General features: G+C 35.4%; 1 protein-coding gene and 1 pseudogene across 1 annotated transcript in view; one reads left to right on the top strand and one right to left on the bottom strand.

Moving 5' to 3' along the window:
* ZNF385D (zinc finger protein 385D) overlaps positions 1 to 18908 on the top strand; it is a 953368-nt gene that overhangs the window by 456972 nt on the left and 477488 nt on the right. The window lies entirely within an intron of this gene.
* Positions 5797 to 7567, bottom strand: LOC132491042 (60 kDa heat shock protein, mitochondrial-like; annotated as a pseudogene).

Raw genomic sequence — 18908 nt, 5'->3', positions numbered from 1 at the left:
ACAGAGTCCTTACCGCTGGACCACCAGGGAATGCCAATTTGGTCAAAGCAAAGTAGACTGATGTAAGGGTTCAGGGGAGTATGGGGAAGGGCTTGCTCACCTACTTCTACTTTGTTTCCCATGAAAGGTGAAAACATTAAGAAGAAAGAAAGATTGTCACCTCAAATCCCCTCTGTCCATTTTAAGAGAAAGAGGGATCACATTATGAAACCAAATAAAGGCTCCTGTATTCATGATTCTCTGATACTGAAGTCTGTAAGCAACTTTCCAAATGAGGACCCTCTGGGGCCCTTTTACATGCAGCACCCAGTGGCTCAGAGACAGCTATTTGTTTTATGTTTAGTGATTCTTAAACCATGTGACTATTTTTTTCACTGAAGTGCTTCTGTGTGTCACAGCACCTGTGAGCCAAGTGTTGTATTTAGAGAGTGTGTGAAGGACTTGATACTTCAGTTAATAAATTCATCTTAATAGCTTCCTGCCTCTGAAGAAATGTTGGTGTAGAGCTGATCAGCTAATACACAAAAGCCTACACCATTTCAAGATTACAGTCCTGCTCCTCCTATGAGGGCTTATGATGACATAACTTTGCTTAATGCTGAACAACTATATTAAGAATAAAGACAAGAAGCATCTGCAGAGGTAGCAGAGAGCAAGCATCTAATCCCAGAGATGGCAATAAACAGGATCCTGCACATCCTCTCGTGAACACACATTCTGTCATTCAGATGACACTGCAGTTGTGCTGAAATCACTCACGAAAACAAACACTTTGGAGTCAAGAGCACTACACTCCTTGTGCTGAAAGAATATGACAAACAGGACTCTTTTTTTCCCTATTTATGATTTTTTTGATCCAATAAGGTAAATTATCATATCATTTGATTTCTCATTAGTGTCATTTTTAACAAGCAAACTGTCGCTGTCTTGACATGTTTTACAAATTTGAGAGGAGTTTGAATGATGAAAAATAACAGGGGCACCTGTTGTCATTCTGATAGGATATCACAGGAGAACTATTCTTGGAAGCAAGTCTTGTCCTAGCCCTCTGCTCTCCAAATAGATGGAGTTCTTCATGCAAAATATATTTAGGGTGTGTATGAACCTAAATAAAAATGGTATTCCAAAGGATTCTCTGCATAACACAGAGAAGCACTTCAAAGGAGTTTAAGAAATAACTGCTTTAATATATAGCTGCAAATAATTTACTGGTCTTAGGAACAAAATGCAATATAACAGATATGGTGTGTTATAGCTAAAATATTTAAATCTTCTAAAAAGCAAATAGAAGGGTATCCATGACCCAGTAATTACAATTCTTGGTATCTATCTAGACAATAATTTGTTTAGATAAGAACATTGAAATGTTTCATACAGGGCTGTTTATAATAGTGTAAACATGAAAATCACTTATATGTCAATTCATGTAGTGCAATATTATATATCAGTTAGGAGGGAAGTTAAGTTAAAGGACCCCATGCAAAAACTATTATTGGATAATGAAAGCAAAAGATAAATATTTGCACAGTATGATACATTCTTCTATAAAAACACACAGAATACTCTGTATTTTCTATTTTATACATATTAATGCCTTCTTCATGCCGATGGGATATACATGAAACTGATAGTGGTAGTTTCTTATGAAATGGTCTTGTTCAAATGGCACTTGAATCATATCTAAATGGGTCCATGAGACATCTCACAGTAATTAAGAATTGAATCTGGAACCAATTGCTTACATTTATTTATTTTTTTTTATTTTTTATTTTTTGCGGTATGCGGGCCTCTCACTGTTGTGGCCTCCCCCGTTGCGGAGCACAGGCTCCGGACGTGCAGGCTCCGGACGCGCAGGCCCAGCGGCCATGGCCCACGGGCCCAGCCGCTCCACGGCACATGGGATCCTCCCAGACCGGGGCACGAACCCGCATCCCCTGCATCGGCAGGCGGACTCTCAACCACTTGCGCCACCAGGGAGGCCCTACATTTAAATCACAGTTCCGCTATTTGCTAGATATATCACATTGAATAAGTTACTTAAGATCTCCCTGTGCTTTGGTTTCCTCAAATATGAGATGGGACTCAAAACAGTACCTCCTTAAGAAAGTTTCTTAGAAGATTACTGAACCTAAGATGCCATCACTTCTAAGATGTGCTATTATGATACATCATCAAATTCAAAGATGCCAAAATGGGGAAAGATGAATATCTTAAAATGGAAAAATACATGTAAAGCATTTATAAGGAGCACTTTATATGTGTTGCTTATCATTATATTCTGAAATCTTCACTTATTGCTGTTATAATTAAGATGCATAAAATAAAGAAAAGGCGGATAGATTTTAACGAGTCTGTCTACGACTTCAAAAGTAGGTTTATTTTGGGAAACCATGAAATGGACTACAACTACCTCCATTAAATATTTCCACAAGCAGGCACACCAATGCCTCAGCTCTAAAAATTAAGCGGCATTGGTGGAGTTAATTTTCGTAGGTTCATCCATTGCAAATCCCGATTCCAACAGCATCTGACACTGCAGCTCATGCATTCCCCTGCAGGCCTCTTAAGAAAATCAGCTTTATTAACTAAGTACTAAAAATAGTTTATAATCCAGAGCAAACAAGAACTGTTACACAGCACAGCTGTGTTTTCCTTGAACCATTTCGGAGGCTCTCCAGAATCAATTATCACTAGTAGTCTATTGTGCCTTATAGTTCTAGGGAAAGGTCAGGTTAAATTAATTAACTTTCAATAACTACTAAAGTCTGTGTGACACCACTGTCATCCTTCGAATCTAACACGTTTCTGGGAATGTGCATGCTACCTAGAATCACAGGCTCAGAGAATGGGTCATAGATTGAGGGCATCTGCTCTTGAATTGATTTCCTTAGTGGATCAAAATTCTGAGCCACTGTGCTTTTGAGACCTGACTGTGGGCTGCAATAGGTATTTGGGTACAGTGTTTGCTGGGTTGATTCTCAGCTTCACAGAAGGTAGTTATTATAATACTTATTCCTATGCAAACAGAACATCCAAAATGACCTTGCTTATGGAATCTGAGTGCTTTGGTGCCCCATAAGGTAAGCCTTTGCCTTCTTCCTCTACAGGTCACACAGGGCAGCAGAACAAACCTGATCCCATGGCACATAAAACCCTCCAGGAGTCCACAGTCATGGTGTTTTACTGCAAATGCAAATGGATTGTAGAAATTAAACTGAGCTTTAATGGTGTGAACAGTTGCTCTGAATCCTTCCTTAGAGTGGGAAAAGGGTGGGGAAAAAATGCTGCTCTAGTTAATGGGCAAAGGCATAATGTAAACAATGATTCTTTGGAAGATTAGCAATCCTGAAGAAAGCAATTAGAGAAAGGAAGAACATTTAGACAGAAGCTAAAGCTGAGTAACTTGCAGCAGGGTGTAGCTGTGCAGAATTTTATTCCACATTAGATGGAATCCTTTCAGAGCTTTTTGTACTATGAAACAGGAAACTTGAGTTTCCAATGATTCCAAATGGTACCAAAAATTACATGAAATATGAGAAAACTTTTCCAAACTCCTATGTTATTTTCTACCTATGACTCATTGTAGAACAGCTATTTTGCTCTTCATATATACCCAGCTGGGCACAATGCCTGAGATATAGTAGGTGTTCAATAAATGTAACAAGTGTTAGTTAATTGAAAGGATGAATGAATGAAAAGAAAGAATAAGTGTATATTTTACTCTCATTTTTCTTGAAGACCAATGCTTGATTAATCTGTATTGATAGATGAAACTTATTTAGGTGTCCAGGGGATCTTCAGTGGTCCATGGTAAATTACTTTGTCTACCCATTTTGTCCAGGCAGAAGGCGATCCATCACTGTGCAGTGTCCCTAGAAATAAGTAATAGAACAAAGAGGAAGGATCACCAGATTTGGAATAAAAAGTTTGACCACTAACAAGATATGCATTTTGGCAAATCACATATGTTCTCTGTGCCTCAGTTTTTTGCTTTTTTCACATTTATAAGATGACAAGAGTATGAATTCTTAATATCTCAGCATAAATTGAATGCTATGTTATGTGTGAAAATGTTTTGAAAGACTATAAAGCAACACTTCTCAAACCATGTTTGATGAAGAATCTTCCTTTTTTATTTCTTGGTTTTTCATTACCGGTCCATCGAGAATGGATACTTTTAAAACTCCACATTTGCATGTCATAGAACTGTTACATTGATGCCAAGGTTTAAAATGCTTTCTTTTAATTTCCATCATTATTTTATTGTAGAGCAGTATGAAGTGGTTAGCTAAACGGCCAGGGTCTCACAGGATTTACTCGTTGAGGAGCAATGCTATTATTGTCTGTACAAATAGAATGTGGATGATGATGATGGCAGGATGATACAACAGTGATGATGACACAGCTGCTGGTACTCAGAGTGGACCCAGAGTTGGGGATCAAAGGCTGGACTGGATTTGAGCTGGCCGAGTGGGAAGCGAGAGGACGTTGCATGTACGAGGATCTCTGAGCAAAGATGAGATTAGAATCATAGGGTGCCATCAAGACCACTTCACAGTGGAGCGGATCACATGCCTTCAGAAAATAAGTTTGGAGGGTGAGATCTTGAAGAACATGGGGGTTTTAGCTGGTGAGCAACAGGCTTGAAGTGGTATTGAGGGATGCTACATTTGGCAACTTTAGGAGGGCTATACTGAAGCAGGAATACAGTTGAATATTCAAGCTATGAAGTGAAAAGAGTCTAAACTAGAGTGACTAAAGTGGGATCCAAAAGGAATGAATGGATACGAGAAATACAATGAAGGAAGAAATGTAGGAAGCTGTGATCTGTTGGGAGGATGAGAACGAGAAAAGTGTGAAAGGTATGCAACCATGGTTTATTTCATAGGTAGAAATAAGTAATAAACATGGTATATTTCACAAGTAGAAATATATGGACCAGGGTAATATATGTGAGGAAAAAGCAAAGAGTTGAGGGTATATCTTGGCTTTGACACTTGCTAGCTGTGTGCCTTTGGATCGTTCAGATTTAGGAGATTAGTTCATCAGTTAACTAAATTTAAAAATGTATACCTCATGGGTTCACTGTGACTTTGAGTGTTATGACATATGTAATATGCATAACATATGTAAGATGTGCTTACATGTGTGTGTTTCATGAACACACAAATGCACATGTCTGTGTTCATAAACCACAGCATTCTCTTTCCATCATCTAGCTGTCTACCTCATATATGTATGTTTTCAGTCCAATACATATTTAAAAGTATCAAGATCCATTAGATACAAATACAGATAAACTTTATTTTTATTTTTATTTTTTTTAACTTTAAACAATTTTTATTACACAAAGGTTGTCACATAATTGGATATTGCTCTACTCTGTACACAATTATTCTTACTCTCCACAGAAAGGCTGCTTCATAACTCCTCATCTGTTGATGGCAATCACTAAAATCCTGATTTTAACAGAATAGTAGTAAAAATGCCTCAGTGATTTAAGTTGAAAGCAGTACATTGGTGCATGGCTCTTATACTCATTTACCAGGAATGTACAAATGTCTTTATTCAAAAATACAAAATAAATTATCTGTAGGCATGAACAATGACAGCAGTAAACCATTCTATGTTGTCAACTGAAACCAGTAACTGACGGTTATAGTGATTTTCGTAAACCTCAGCCAGCCTTTTCTTCAGTCACCTCCTTCAACTGACCTCTCAAAATTATTGGTGAGGAACACCACCTCACGCTTCCTCTCACAGCTCATGAATGATGGTAAAGCCCTATTCTAGGAATTAGAACATGACACCTCCCATGCCACCTCCCATGCCACCTCCCATGCCACCCATTCCGCCCATTCCAGGATACCTCTCTTCTGTAGGAATTTCTGTGACTACAACTTCTGCTGTAGTTAACAGAGAGGCCACTCCAGCAGCATCCAGTAATGCAGTTCTTACAACCTTAGTTGGATCCATGATTCCTTTTTCCACCATATTCACAAATTCTCCAAGCATAGCATCATAACCAACTTCTGAAGAACTTTGAAAAATTTTCTCAACTATCAATGATCCTTTGACACCTGCATTCTTAGCAATGGTCATTGCAGGAATTTTGAGAGTTTTTTAAAATAATTTCTATACCAATTTTTTGATCTTCATTAGCTGGAGTTACTGAATCCAAGGCTGGAAGGCACCGAAGCAGGGCACAGCCCCCTCCCAAAACAATGCCTTCTTCAACAGTAGCTCGTGTAGCATTAAGGGCATCTGTAACTCTGTCTTTCTTTTCATTCACTTCAACATCACTTGCCCCACCAACCTTTAGCACAGCAACACCATCTGAGAGTTTTGCCAGACGTTCATTCAATTTTTCCTTTTCATATTCACTAGTTGTAATATCTAACTCCTCGATGATTTTTGAATACACTTTTCAATTTGAGCCTTATCACCTTTTCCTTTCAAGAGCATGGCATCATCTTTGGTCACAATGACCTTTCCAACTTTTCCTAAGTCATGAGGCTGAACGTCTTCAAGATTTAGTGTTAGTCCTTCTTCTCCAAATACTGCACCACCAGTAGCAATAGCCATGTCTTTAAGCTGGTTCTTTCTATTGTCACCAAAACCTGGAGCTTTGACTGCTACAACCTGAAGACCAACTTTCAGCCTATTCAAAACGAGTGTACTTAGATCTTCTCCATCAACATCTTCAGCAATTATGACCAAGGGCTTACAGTGAACATTGGCTATTTCAAGAGCAGGAACAATGGACTGGACACTAGAAATTTTCTTTTCACTTAACAGAACATAGGCATCTTGGAATTCACATTTCTGACCTTTTGATGTATTAATAAAGTATGGAGAGATATACCCTCTATCAAACTTCATGCCTTCAATAATTTCTAATTCATCATTCAGTGTTTTTCCATCCTTTACTGTGATAACACCCTTTCTTCCAAACTTTTTCATCACATCAGAAATGATGTTGCCGATTTCTTTGTCTCCATTTGCAGAAATCGTAGCAACCTGGGCGATCTCTTCCGGGGTTGTCACAGGTTTAGGCTGCTTCTTAAGTTCAGCAATTACAGCATCAACAGCTAACATCACACCTCTCCTGATTTCCACTGGATTAGCACCTTTGTTAATCTTCTCAAAGCCTTCCTTGACAATGGAGCGTGCCAGCACAGTAGCAGTAGTGGTGCCATCCCCAGCCTCTTCGTTTGTGTTATTGGCAACATCTTGAATGATTTTCGCACCAATATTTTTATATTTATCTTTTAAGTCAATGGACTTTGCAACAGTCACACCATCTTTTGTCACTTTGGGACTTCCCCAACTCTGTTCAATAATCACCATCCTTCCCTTTGACCCCATAGTAATGGCTACAGCATCAGCTAAAAGGTCTACACCTTGAAGCATTAAGGCTCGGGCATCTGCACCAAATTTTACATCTTTGGCATAAGCCCGAGTGAGATGAGGAGCCAGTGCCCTGGACACTGGCCTAATCTGGCGAAGGATTGTGGGCAATCGAAGCATTTCTGGGGCAGCGGCACAGCTAGAGAGAGATGAGACAGGCCGTCGGCGGCGAGAGTTACAGATAAACTTTAAAAGAGGGAATGAGACTAAATGTGTGTTGTAGTGACCTTGATTTGACCTGGATCTATGTTCTCCTTTTACACAAATCAACTGGTAGGAAATAGAGGTAACAATTGTGTCATCCAGTCTTGAATGCACAGGACAGCCATTCAACTGTAAATAGAAGTTAAAACTGTTCTGCAGGCATCCTCTATTCTTAATACCAACATTATCAGCTGTATACCCTCGATACTCTGAATTATATGGATCCAATTACATCTTTAAAGAAACTGTGTTAACAAGGCAGGATGGTAGTGGCTGTGAAATTTCCTGAAGATTTAATGTTAAGTTTTGTGATGTTTCTACTCTTTCATAACTTTAGATTTGCAAGTCTGCAAACTATTTCTCTCAGGCCATTTTTACTACCCACTGAAAGCAAAAACTTCATCATGGCCTCAGGGTCTGGTTAGTAATACTTCACTGAGGTATGGAAACCATTCTAAGTTTACAGGGATGGTATGGAAAATCATAAAATTAGATGACTTCTAGATTAAGTGCTGTAAGTTTTAAACCCCTGTCCCTATGGATGTGTTGTTTTTGAATAAGACCAATATATTCTAATTTGATTATGTACAATGTCTTCAGTATTTTCAATTCAATAGAGTTCATTATTTCAAAAAACATATATATTGAGTTCCAGTTGTGCATTGTGTTAGGAATATACATATGATGAAAGATAATTCTTGCCCTCAAAGAGTTTACACCCTAGGATAGCATGCACTATGGGAAAATGCAACTTCAAACACACTCGAATAAAACCAAACCTTGTTAAGGCTGTCCAGCTATCTCCAAATATATTTAATCATGCATCAATATCAGTAAATTTATATACTGTTTTTATGTTATGTGTATATCTATGTACTTATGACATAAATAATCTCCTACTCTGATAACAATGTACATAAACATCTTCAAATATGGGCATTAAATAGGATGATATAAAAACATATTTTAATATATGTGTTGTATATATGTTATATAAGAAAAATATGTTATCAAAATAATTACCATTAATCTAAATGGCATAATTTCAAAATCTGTTTCTAAGTTTAGTTTAAAAAATACTTGGTTGCAATTGCTACTTTAATCAAATTAAATCTCTCACAAAGGTACATAGATGTAATAGAAGATATAAACATTTACTAGATTGCTAATCATGATACTTATTCATTTCTTCACATATTGATCTGCTCAACAGGTAGTTATTGGGTACCTACTACATGGCAGGCATTGTTTAAAATGATGAGATCAGAACAATGAATACAATAGAAAAAGGCATTGCCCTCAAGGATGGGAAAGAAAAGGCAGACATAAGGACTACTCTAAGAACATGTGCTAGCAAATGCTAACATGTAGCTCACAGAGGGGGGTAATGGTATATATATTCATGGTATACAAGTATAATCATAATATATTTTTATGTATATACAGTTGACCCTTGAAGAACATGGGTTTGAACTGCAAGGGTCTACTTATACATGGATTTTTTTTTCAATAAATACATACTATGCTACTACATCTTCCATAGTTGGTTGACTCCACAAATGTGGAATTACGGATATGGAGGGCCAACTGTCCAGTTAATAATGGGGATTTTGGACAATTTGGAGAACAGACACCCTTAACCCCCTCATCTGTCCAAGGGTCAATGATATAACAATATATATATGGTTAAAAGATTTTTCATTGGGGTTATTAGTAGCCATTTTAAATTTTAACTTGACAATACTTAATGTAGTTTTTATATTAGTAGACTTTACTTTCTAGAAGTTTTAGGTTCGTAGAACCACTGAGCAGATAGTGTAGCAAATTCCCAAATATCCTCCCTCTACACACATAGACAATTTGCCCTATTATTAACCTATTGTATCATTATAATACTTTGTTACAGTTAATGGACCAAAGTTGATACACTGCTACTAACTGAAGTCCACAGTGTACATTAAGGTTCACTCTATGACCCACAGTTCTATGGGTGTTGACAAATGCAAGACATGTATTCACCATTACAGTATCACACAGATGGTTTCATCACCTTAAAAATTCCCTGTGTTTCACTTATTCATCTGTCCTCACCTTCCTGTGAATTTCTAGTAACCACTTTTCTTTTTACTGTCTCTATAGTTTTAGCCTTTTTTTAAAAAGAATGCCATATAGTTGGGATCATGCAAGATGTAGTCTTTTTAGACTGGCTTCTTTCATTTAGCAATATGCATGTAAGTTTCCTCTGTATTTTTAATGGCTTAATATTTCATTTCTTTTATTTACTGAGTAATATTCCATTGTATGGAACCACCACAGTTTGCCTATGAATTCACCTCTTGAAGGACATCTTGGTAACTTACAGATTTTTGTGGTTATTAACAAAGTTGTGTGCAGGTTTTTGTATGGACATAAGTTTTCAATTCAACTGGGTCAATATATAGGCGTGTGATTGCTGGATCATATGGTAAAGACTGTATTTAGCTTTGTAAGAAACTACCAAACTTACAACATGACTGTACATTTCACATTCCCACCAGCAATGGGTTCTTTTTGCTCCACATTCTCACCAGCATTTGGTATTGTCAGATTTTGGGATTTTTAGCCATGATAATAGGTGTGTAGTGGTATCTCACTGTGGTTTTAATTTGCAATTTCCTAGTGACATGTGATATTCACTGCTTTTCATACACTTATTTAACATCTGTATACCTTCTCTATTGAGATGTCTGTTCAGATCTTTTGTGCATTTTTAATCAGTTTATTTGTTTTCTTATTGTTGAATTTTAAAAGTTCTTTGTGTATTTGGATACAAATCCTTTAACAGATAGGTGTTTTGAAAATATCTTCTCCCAGTTTGTGGCTCATCTTTTAATTCTCTTAACAGTATATTTTAAACAGCGGACTTTTTTTTTTTTTTTTTTTTTTTTGAGGTACACGGGCCTCTCACTGTTGTGGCCTCTCCCGTTGTGGAGCACAGGCTCTGGATGCGCAGGCTCAGCGGCCATGGCTCACAGTCCCAGCCGCTCCACAGCATGTGGGATCTTCCCAGACTGGGGCATGAACCTGCCATGAACCTGCATCGGCAGGCAGACTCTCAACCACTGCACCACCAGGGAAGCCCAACAGCAGACATTTTTAATTTTAACAAAATCCAAGCTATTTTTTTCTTTCATGAATCATGCTTTTGGTACCTAAAATTTAATCTCCATATCTACAATCACCTACATTTTCTCCTATGTTATCTTTGGTGGCATGGCAAAAAAAAAAAAAAGAAGAAAGAAATGACATCTTAACAATATTGAGTCTTCCTGTCCATAAACATGAAATATCTCTCCATTTATGTAGATATTTTTTTCTTTTCTTTCATCAGAGATTGTAATCTTCCTCATACAGATCCTGTACATATTGTTAGTTTTATACTTGTGTATTTCTTTGTTCTTGTTGTTCTTGTTGCTAATGTAAATGGTACTGTGTTTTAATTTAAAATTCCAACTGTTTCTTTCTGGTGTATAGGAAAGCTAATGGCTCTTGTATCAATATATTACCCTTGTATCCTGTAACCCTGCTGTAATTGCTAATTAGTTCTAAGAGTTTGTTGTTGTTTTTGTTTTGTTTTGTTTTTGTCAATTCCTTAGGACTTCCTACATATACAGCCATGTCATCTGTAAATTAAGAAAGTTTTGTTTCTTCCCTCCAATTTGTATACACTTTATTTCCTTTTCTTGTCTCATTACATTAGCTAGGCCTGCCAGTATTTACCAATTGAATGGAAGTGGGGAAAAGGGACATACTTGCCTTGTTCCTGATCTTAGCAGAAAAGCTACCCATTAAGCTCACCATCCTTTCTCACCATTAAGTCTGATGTTAATTGTAGGGTTTTTTGTAGATGTTATCAAGTTGAAGAAGTTCCTCTCTATTTCAAGTTTGCTGAAATGTTTTATGAATGGATGTTGTATTTTTTAAATGCTTTTCTGCATTTTTTGATATGATCATGTGATTTTTCTTCTATGGCCTGTTGATGCAATAGATTATATACATTGATTTTGAATGTCAAACCAGTCTTGTATACCTAGACCAAATCTCATTTGGTCATAACATATAATTATTTTTATATGTTGTTGGATTTAAGTTGCTAATGTTTCTGAAATTTTTTGCAGCTACTTTTATCAGAGATATTTATCTATAGTTTTTCTTGCTTATGTCATTGTCTGGTTTTGGTGTTAGGGAAATGTTTGTCATAAAAAATGAGTTAGGGTTTTTCCTTCTGTTTCTATTCTCCAGAAGAAATTATAGAATACTGGAATTATTTCTTTCTTAAGTGTTTGGTAACTTTCACCAGTGAACCCATCTGAGCATGTTGCTTTCTTTTTGGAAAGTTGATTATTTATTCAATTTCTTTAATTTATATAGGCTTGGTTAGCAGATCCATTTCTCTTTGTGGGCTTTTTGGTCATGTATGTCTTTCAATAAATTGATACATTTCATCTAGCTTATCAAATTTGTGGGCATAGAGTTGTTCATCATATTCCTTTATTTTCATGTTAATATCTGTAGGGTCAGTAGTGACAGCCCTCCTATTTCTGATAATGGGAATTTGTGTCTCCTCTCTTTTTTTCCTGGCTAGCCTGGCTAGAGGTTTACCGATTGTAATGCTGTTGTCAAAGAACCAAGTTTCAGTTTTGTTGATTTTCTCTATTGATTTCCTGTTTTCAATGTCATTGATTTCTCTTCTAATTTTTATTATTTTTCTTTTTCTACTTGTTTTAGTGTTACATTGTCCCTCCTTCCTAGCTTCCTAAACTGGAAGATTAGATAATTAAATTTAGATTTTTCTTCTTTTCTAATGTATACATTCAATGCTATAAATTTCTCTCTGAACACTACTTTTGCTGTATCTCACATTGTGATCAATTTATTTTTATTTATTTCACAATTTATTTTTTTCTCTTAAGACTTCTCGTTCTTTGACCCATGTGTTGTTTAGAAGCATGTGACTTAATCCTCAACTATTTTAAGATTTTTCATCTATATTTCTGTTATTCATACCTAGTTTAATTCCATTGTGGTCTGAAAGCATGCTTTGTATGATATTTATTCCTCTAAGTTTGGTTAAGTTGTGTTTTATGGCTCAAAATATGGTTGCTTGGTGAATATTCCACGAGAGCTTGAGAAGAGTACATATTCTACTGTTTTAGGATGAAGAATCTTCTAAATAACAGTTAGACACAGTTGAATTATGGTGCTGTTCTATGTACTTACTGATTTTCTGCCTGCTGGATCTGTCAGTCACTTTTAGAGGAGTGTTGAAGTCTCCAATTATAATAGTGGGTGTTTCTATTTCTCCTTGAAATTCTATCAGTTTTTGTCTCGCATATTTTGATGCTCAGTTGTTAGTCACATAAACATGAAGGATTGCTATTTCCTCTTGGAGGATTGACCCTTTTAGCATAATGTAATGACCCTCTTTATCCCTGATAAGTTTTCTTGCTCTGAAGTATGCTTTGTCTGAAGTTAATAAAGGTACTTCAGCTTTCTTTTGATTAGTGTTTGTATGGTATATCTTTCTCTGTCCCTTTGCTTTTAATCTTTCTGTGTCTTTACATTTAAAATGGTTTTACTGAAGACAAAATATAATTGAGTATTCCTTTATCCACTGACAGTTTTTATCTTTTAATTTGTTTATTTAGGTGATTTACATTCAAAGTGACTATTGATATAGCTTACTGATGTAGTTGGATTATATCTACCATATTTGTAACATTTTTCTATTCACTACCTTTGTTCTTTTTTTTATTTTATGCCTTCCACTGTTTTTCTGCCTTTTCTGGTTTTAACTGAGTCTTCTATATAGTCTTATATGATATTCTCTCCTTGCATATCAATTATACTTCTTTTTAAAATTTATTCATGCAATACACATATACATTAACAACTAATCCAAGTCCACTTTCAAGTAACACTATACCATGTCACAGTAGTGTAAGTACTTATAACACTCCCAAATCCTCTCTCCCATCTCATATGACACAGCTCTTATTTATTTCAGTTATTCTTAAGCCAAAATCAACAAATACATTCTTACTATTATTACTCTGAAAAATTATTATCTGTTAGAGTAATTAAGAATAAGAAAATATTTTATTTTATTTTCATTTATTCCTTCTCTAACCTTCTTCCTTTCTTTATGTAGATCTGAGTTTCTGAGCTATATAATTTTCCTTCTCTCTGAAGAACTTCTTTTAACATTTCTTACATGAAATGTCTGTTGGCAAAAAATTCCTTTAGTTTTTTTTTTGTTTGTTTCTCCATACATTTCAAAGGATAATTTCACTGGTACAGAATTCTGTGTTGGATTTATTCAATAGTTAAAAATTTTACTTGACCCTCTTCTTGCTTGTGTGAGGTTTATGATGAGAAGTGTGATGTAATTATTATCTGTTCCTCTACAAGTAAGGTGTTTTCTCCCCACCACTAGCTTCTTCAGTTTTTTCTTTGCCTTTATTTTTTTGCAGTTTGAACATGGTATGCCTACATGTAATTATTTTCCCTTTGTTTGCTAAGTATACTGCTTGGTATTTTCTGAGCTTCCTAGATCTATATTTTGGTGTTTCTCATTAATTTTGGAAAATGTCTAGCTATTAGTAATTCAAATAGTTTTTCTTCTTTGTTCTCTCTTCTTCTGTTATTTGCATTATATATATGACTTTTGTAATTTTTCCATGGTTTTTGGATATTCCCTTTTTTTTCCATTCTATTTTTTCTCTTTGTATTTGAAGTTAGGAAATTTCTGACACATCTTTTAGTTTGCCCAGCCTACTGACAACCCCTGTACAAGTATTCTTCTTTTCCATTTTATGTTTTTTCTAACATATTTTTAATTCTGTCTTAGAGTTTTCATTTCTCTGCTTACATTATCCATCTGCTCTTGCATGTGGTCTGCTCTTCCAAGTATAACACTTAATATATTAACCATAATTTTTTAATTTCCCTGTATGATAATTCCAGAATAGGTGTTATACCTGAATCTGGTTCTGACATTTGCTTTGTCTCTTCAAACTGTTTTTTCTCCTGTCTTTTAATATACTTTGTAATTTTTTTGTTGAATTCTGAACATAATGTTTCTGGTTGTACTCACTGAGATAATGAGGCATTTAGTGTGAGGTTTTATGTTAATTTGGCTAGAAGCTGAGCTATGTTTAATATTTGCCATAGCTGTAGGCTTCATTTCCTTTAGTTTTCTTTTTTATTCTTCATTTATATCTTGGGGTTCCCTAAGAAGTCCTTCTTAAATAGAGCATGTGTCTTGCAGCTCTCTCCCTTGTACTCCCCTGTTATCCTGAAGCCCTGTTGATGTAGTGTGTAATGTGGGGGAGGAGAAGCATTCTTTAATCTTCTGATTAAATCTCAGTTTTTTAATTGGCCTGAGTCCCTGGGCTGTGACCTTCAGAAGAATTCCTTAGACCTTTTATTTTTCCTTCTATTAGGTGGAACAGGAAGGCTAGAGTGTCCTGGAGTTATTTAATTGTCACTTTCTCAAGCCAGATAAGACCCTGACTGGAATGGTAGGTGTTTTTACTGGAGAATACCCTAGAAGTATTTCAAAGTTGACAGTTTTCACCTCTATCTGCCTAACACAAGAATAGATTTTTTTCCAATCTTCATTTTTGAGAAACCAATGAAATTCTTAGAGGTAAAACTCATGAGTGTGGGAGCTCCGTCTTAAAACTCAACCCCCCAAACTCTTTAACTTCCTAACTAGTCCAAGCTAAGCCTCCAGCAATTCATCAAATTGCCATTTAAATTCTCTTATCAGTTACTGGCTGTAGGGATAAGGTGTCTGCAGTTGTCACTCTCTGTATTTACCTGTCTCTCTAGATTTGAGTGTGGTGGTTTTCCCTGTAACCTCATTTCTGATGTGGATCTAAGAAAAGTCATTGAATTTCAGTTTGCTCAGCGTTTTTCTTACTGTAAGGTCAATAGATATAGCTTCCAAGATTTTTACCTGTTCATATTTAAAACTGGGTATGTATATTCTGTACACTTGACTTTGTTTTAATTCCACAACAGTATATAAAAGCACTGTTTGTTTGTTTGTTTGTTTGTTTTATCATCTTTACTTACAAACCTTCTTTTACCACTTTTGAGCTTATCTGTTTTCATCTAAATTAAAGAAAAATTTTCCCTAATGCTAAGTTGCAATTCTCTTTTTAAGAGACTCATAACTATTTTATTGAACAGCTTTTAATACTCCTCGGGCAAGAAGTGTATTTAAATAATATCTTAGGTTGGTTCTAGGCTTAAATTTCTGTTTTATGGTATAAGAATCTAATCTGGACTCAAAATCGATGACATTAACAAATTATAATGCGTAAAATATTTAATTTTCTTCTTTTATGGCATTAAAAACTAAGGATATTACAGTCTTTTTCACTTACGAGTGCATCTGAACTGTATCATTAAGAACATGTAATACTTCTTAAGCCTGTATTTAGCTTGTCAATTATTCATTATTAATCCCTCAGAATATAGTTTTTATAGTACTTATTCAAGTAGGTAGATTTTGCTGACCTTCAAACCTGACAATATCAGGCTTGCTCTCCAAATGTAATATATATTCCTACTTTAAGAAAGACACCTTTGTGGGATGTGGGGATGTCACCTGTTGAAGAGATATTTGATGTGAAGGTTTGTGATAGTTTCTATGGACATTACAATTAATAACAATAACTATAATAATAATAAAAAAACATAAGTTGATGACTATATGTTGGGGAAATGGACAATAGAATGTGTGCATATTGCCTCTGAAGAGGGTTTCGGGTCTCATCTGAATGTTATACTATTTGACAGTGCACCTCTGCCCTACCAAAATACACCTACCCATTAGCACGGGAATGATAGTCTTTAAATGAGATGATAAAGTAATCTCTTTCTGTTGCCTTAATCTATGTGCTAATGAGTTTGTATAATGTCTGGGTCCCTCAAAGCATTGTTATGCAGCACATAACTATTGTAGGAGGGAAAACAAGCACTTTCCATTTAAAAAAATAATAGTGAACTCCAACTGAAATGAAGATAAAATGAATCCCATTTTCTTCATAATTCTTGGGAACTGATGTTGTGGCACTCTATTTTATTTATTTATTTATTTTGGCAAATAGAAGGCATTTATTCATTTAAGAAATACACCCAGTCAATTATGCTGTGTGATTACAATTATGTAGAAGAAGCTGTGCAAATATACCTTTTTAAAATTTGTAAATTTTTTTGATTGAAATATAGTTTATTTACAATGTTTCAGGTGTACAGCAAGGTGATTCAGTTATACATATATATGTATATCTATTCTTTTTCAGATTCTTTTCCATTACTGGTTATTACAAGATATTGAATACAGTTCCTCTTGTCATAACTTTGCATGGTGACAGAGGGTAACTAGATTCAAAGTGGTGATCATATGGAAAAATATTGAGTCACTATGTTGTACACCTGAAGCTAATATAATACTGTAAGTCTACAATACTTCAATTTAAAAAAAGACTTTCATAAAGGAATGAAAATTGATATAAGTAAAAAAAAGAAAATATATAAAATAAAAATAAACAAAAATCTGGAGGGAGGGGTAATAAGCTCATCTTTAACATCAAGGATGTCATCAGTATTGTTTTGCATTGAAAAATACAGTTTAAATATCTACAACAAACACTTATTTTATAATCTTCCTCTTTTTTAACCTTAGAGGAAACTTTAAATCTTGTAACAAAACCCAGTAAATATCTTGTATGTGTTGTGGCATTTTCATGTTTCAGGTAATCTGTAGACTATGAGAGAACCTAAAATTTTACCTCTGAAAATAAAGTTTTATTCAGGAAAGCATGGTTTGCCTCGAGCTCCTATGTAACAGACAGATAACGTGTCCACAGTGAAATAAGAATGCAGTTAGAGAAAGTATCACTATAATTGAGAATACTATGCTCTATTCAGATAAAAAATACACCATCTTCTACTAATCTATTCAGATGCTGGAAAATTAGTTTTACTTGTCATCTGATTTACATGTGTGAAATAATGTGCTTTACCTCACCATCATATGTTCACTATACATTTTGGATTAATGGCAGTATATTTAGAATTAACTTAAATGGCAAATAAAAAAAAAGAATGTCTGATAAGATTACCAAGCAATTCCTGAAAATGGCAGCATGGCTCATTTAAAAAGAATGGTAAGAAGGAGAAAAATGAGGAAGAGGAAGAAAAACAGGAAATAAGTATATTGTTAATATACTGAAATAATAAAAATATACAGAAGGCTGTTTTTTTAAAATGTGGATGAAAGATTAATGTGTGTATGATAGGTATCTAGTTGTTACTGTTCCCAATCCTGTTAATGGATTGTTTCTACTGTATTGAATCCTATGTGCTTTGAAGCAGGTGTGTACCAAATTGTCTTTTGTCCCAGTAATAATCACTTACTGAACACCTACCCCTCCTTCATCTATTCACAGTTACTGCAAACGTTTTCATCCCATGCATCATACAGTTCTATCTTAAGAGTTCTAAGATATCTATGTTGACCCTACACATTTTGACATTGCTTTAGATAATACAATGTCAAGACTTGAAGGTGTTTGACCCTATTGATTGCTGGGTGATAGTTATATCCCTTTGACCTAAAATTCTATTATAATATAAACTAAGATAGCCACATGATAATAAATTATAACATTGTTTCTTGTGTAAACACAAACTTTTTAGCCCTATAGACTGGCCCTTCCATAGGGTGTGTGTCTTCATATTACATTTTGCAATTTTCTTCCTTACTTGTAATTCCCTTGGGGGGGGCTTCCCTGGTGGTGCAGTGGTTAAGAATTCACCTGTCAATGCAGGGGACACAGGTTTGATCCCAGTCCCATGAAGATCCCACATGCTGCAGAGCAACTAAGCCCTTGTGCCACAACTACTGAGCCTGTGCTCTAAAGCCCATGTGCCACAGCTACTGAGACCATGTGCCACAACTACTGAAGCCCACATGCCTAGAGCCTATGCTGTGAAACAAGAGAAGCCACCACAATGAGAAGCCTGCACGCGGCAATGAAGAGTAACCCCTGCTCGTGGCAGCTAGAGAAAGCCTGCAAGCCCACATGCAGCAATGAAGACCCAATGCAGCCACTGAATACATACATACATACATACACACATATATAAATAAAATAAATTCCCTTGACAAGCTATGTTTTATACGGTAGAGAATACTCTTGAAACTAGACCCTTGGAATATCATTCTGTTGTTTAAA

The sequence above is a fragment of the Mesoplodon densirostris genome, chromosome 5, assembly GCF_025265405.1.
Source record: "Mesoplodon densirostris isolate mMesDen1 chromosome 5, mMesDen1 primary haplotype, whole genome shotgun sequence".
NCBI classification, from domain to species: domain Eukaryota; kingdom Metazoa; phylum Chordata; class Mammalia; order Artiodactyla; family Ziphiidae; genus Mesoplodon; species Mesoplodon densirostris.
This window is presented reverse-complemented; position numbering and strand designations above follow the sequence as displayed.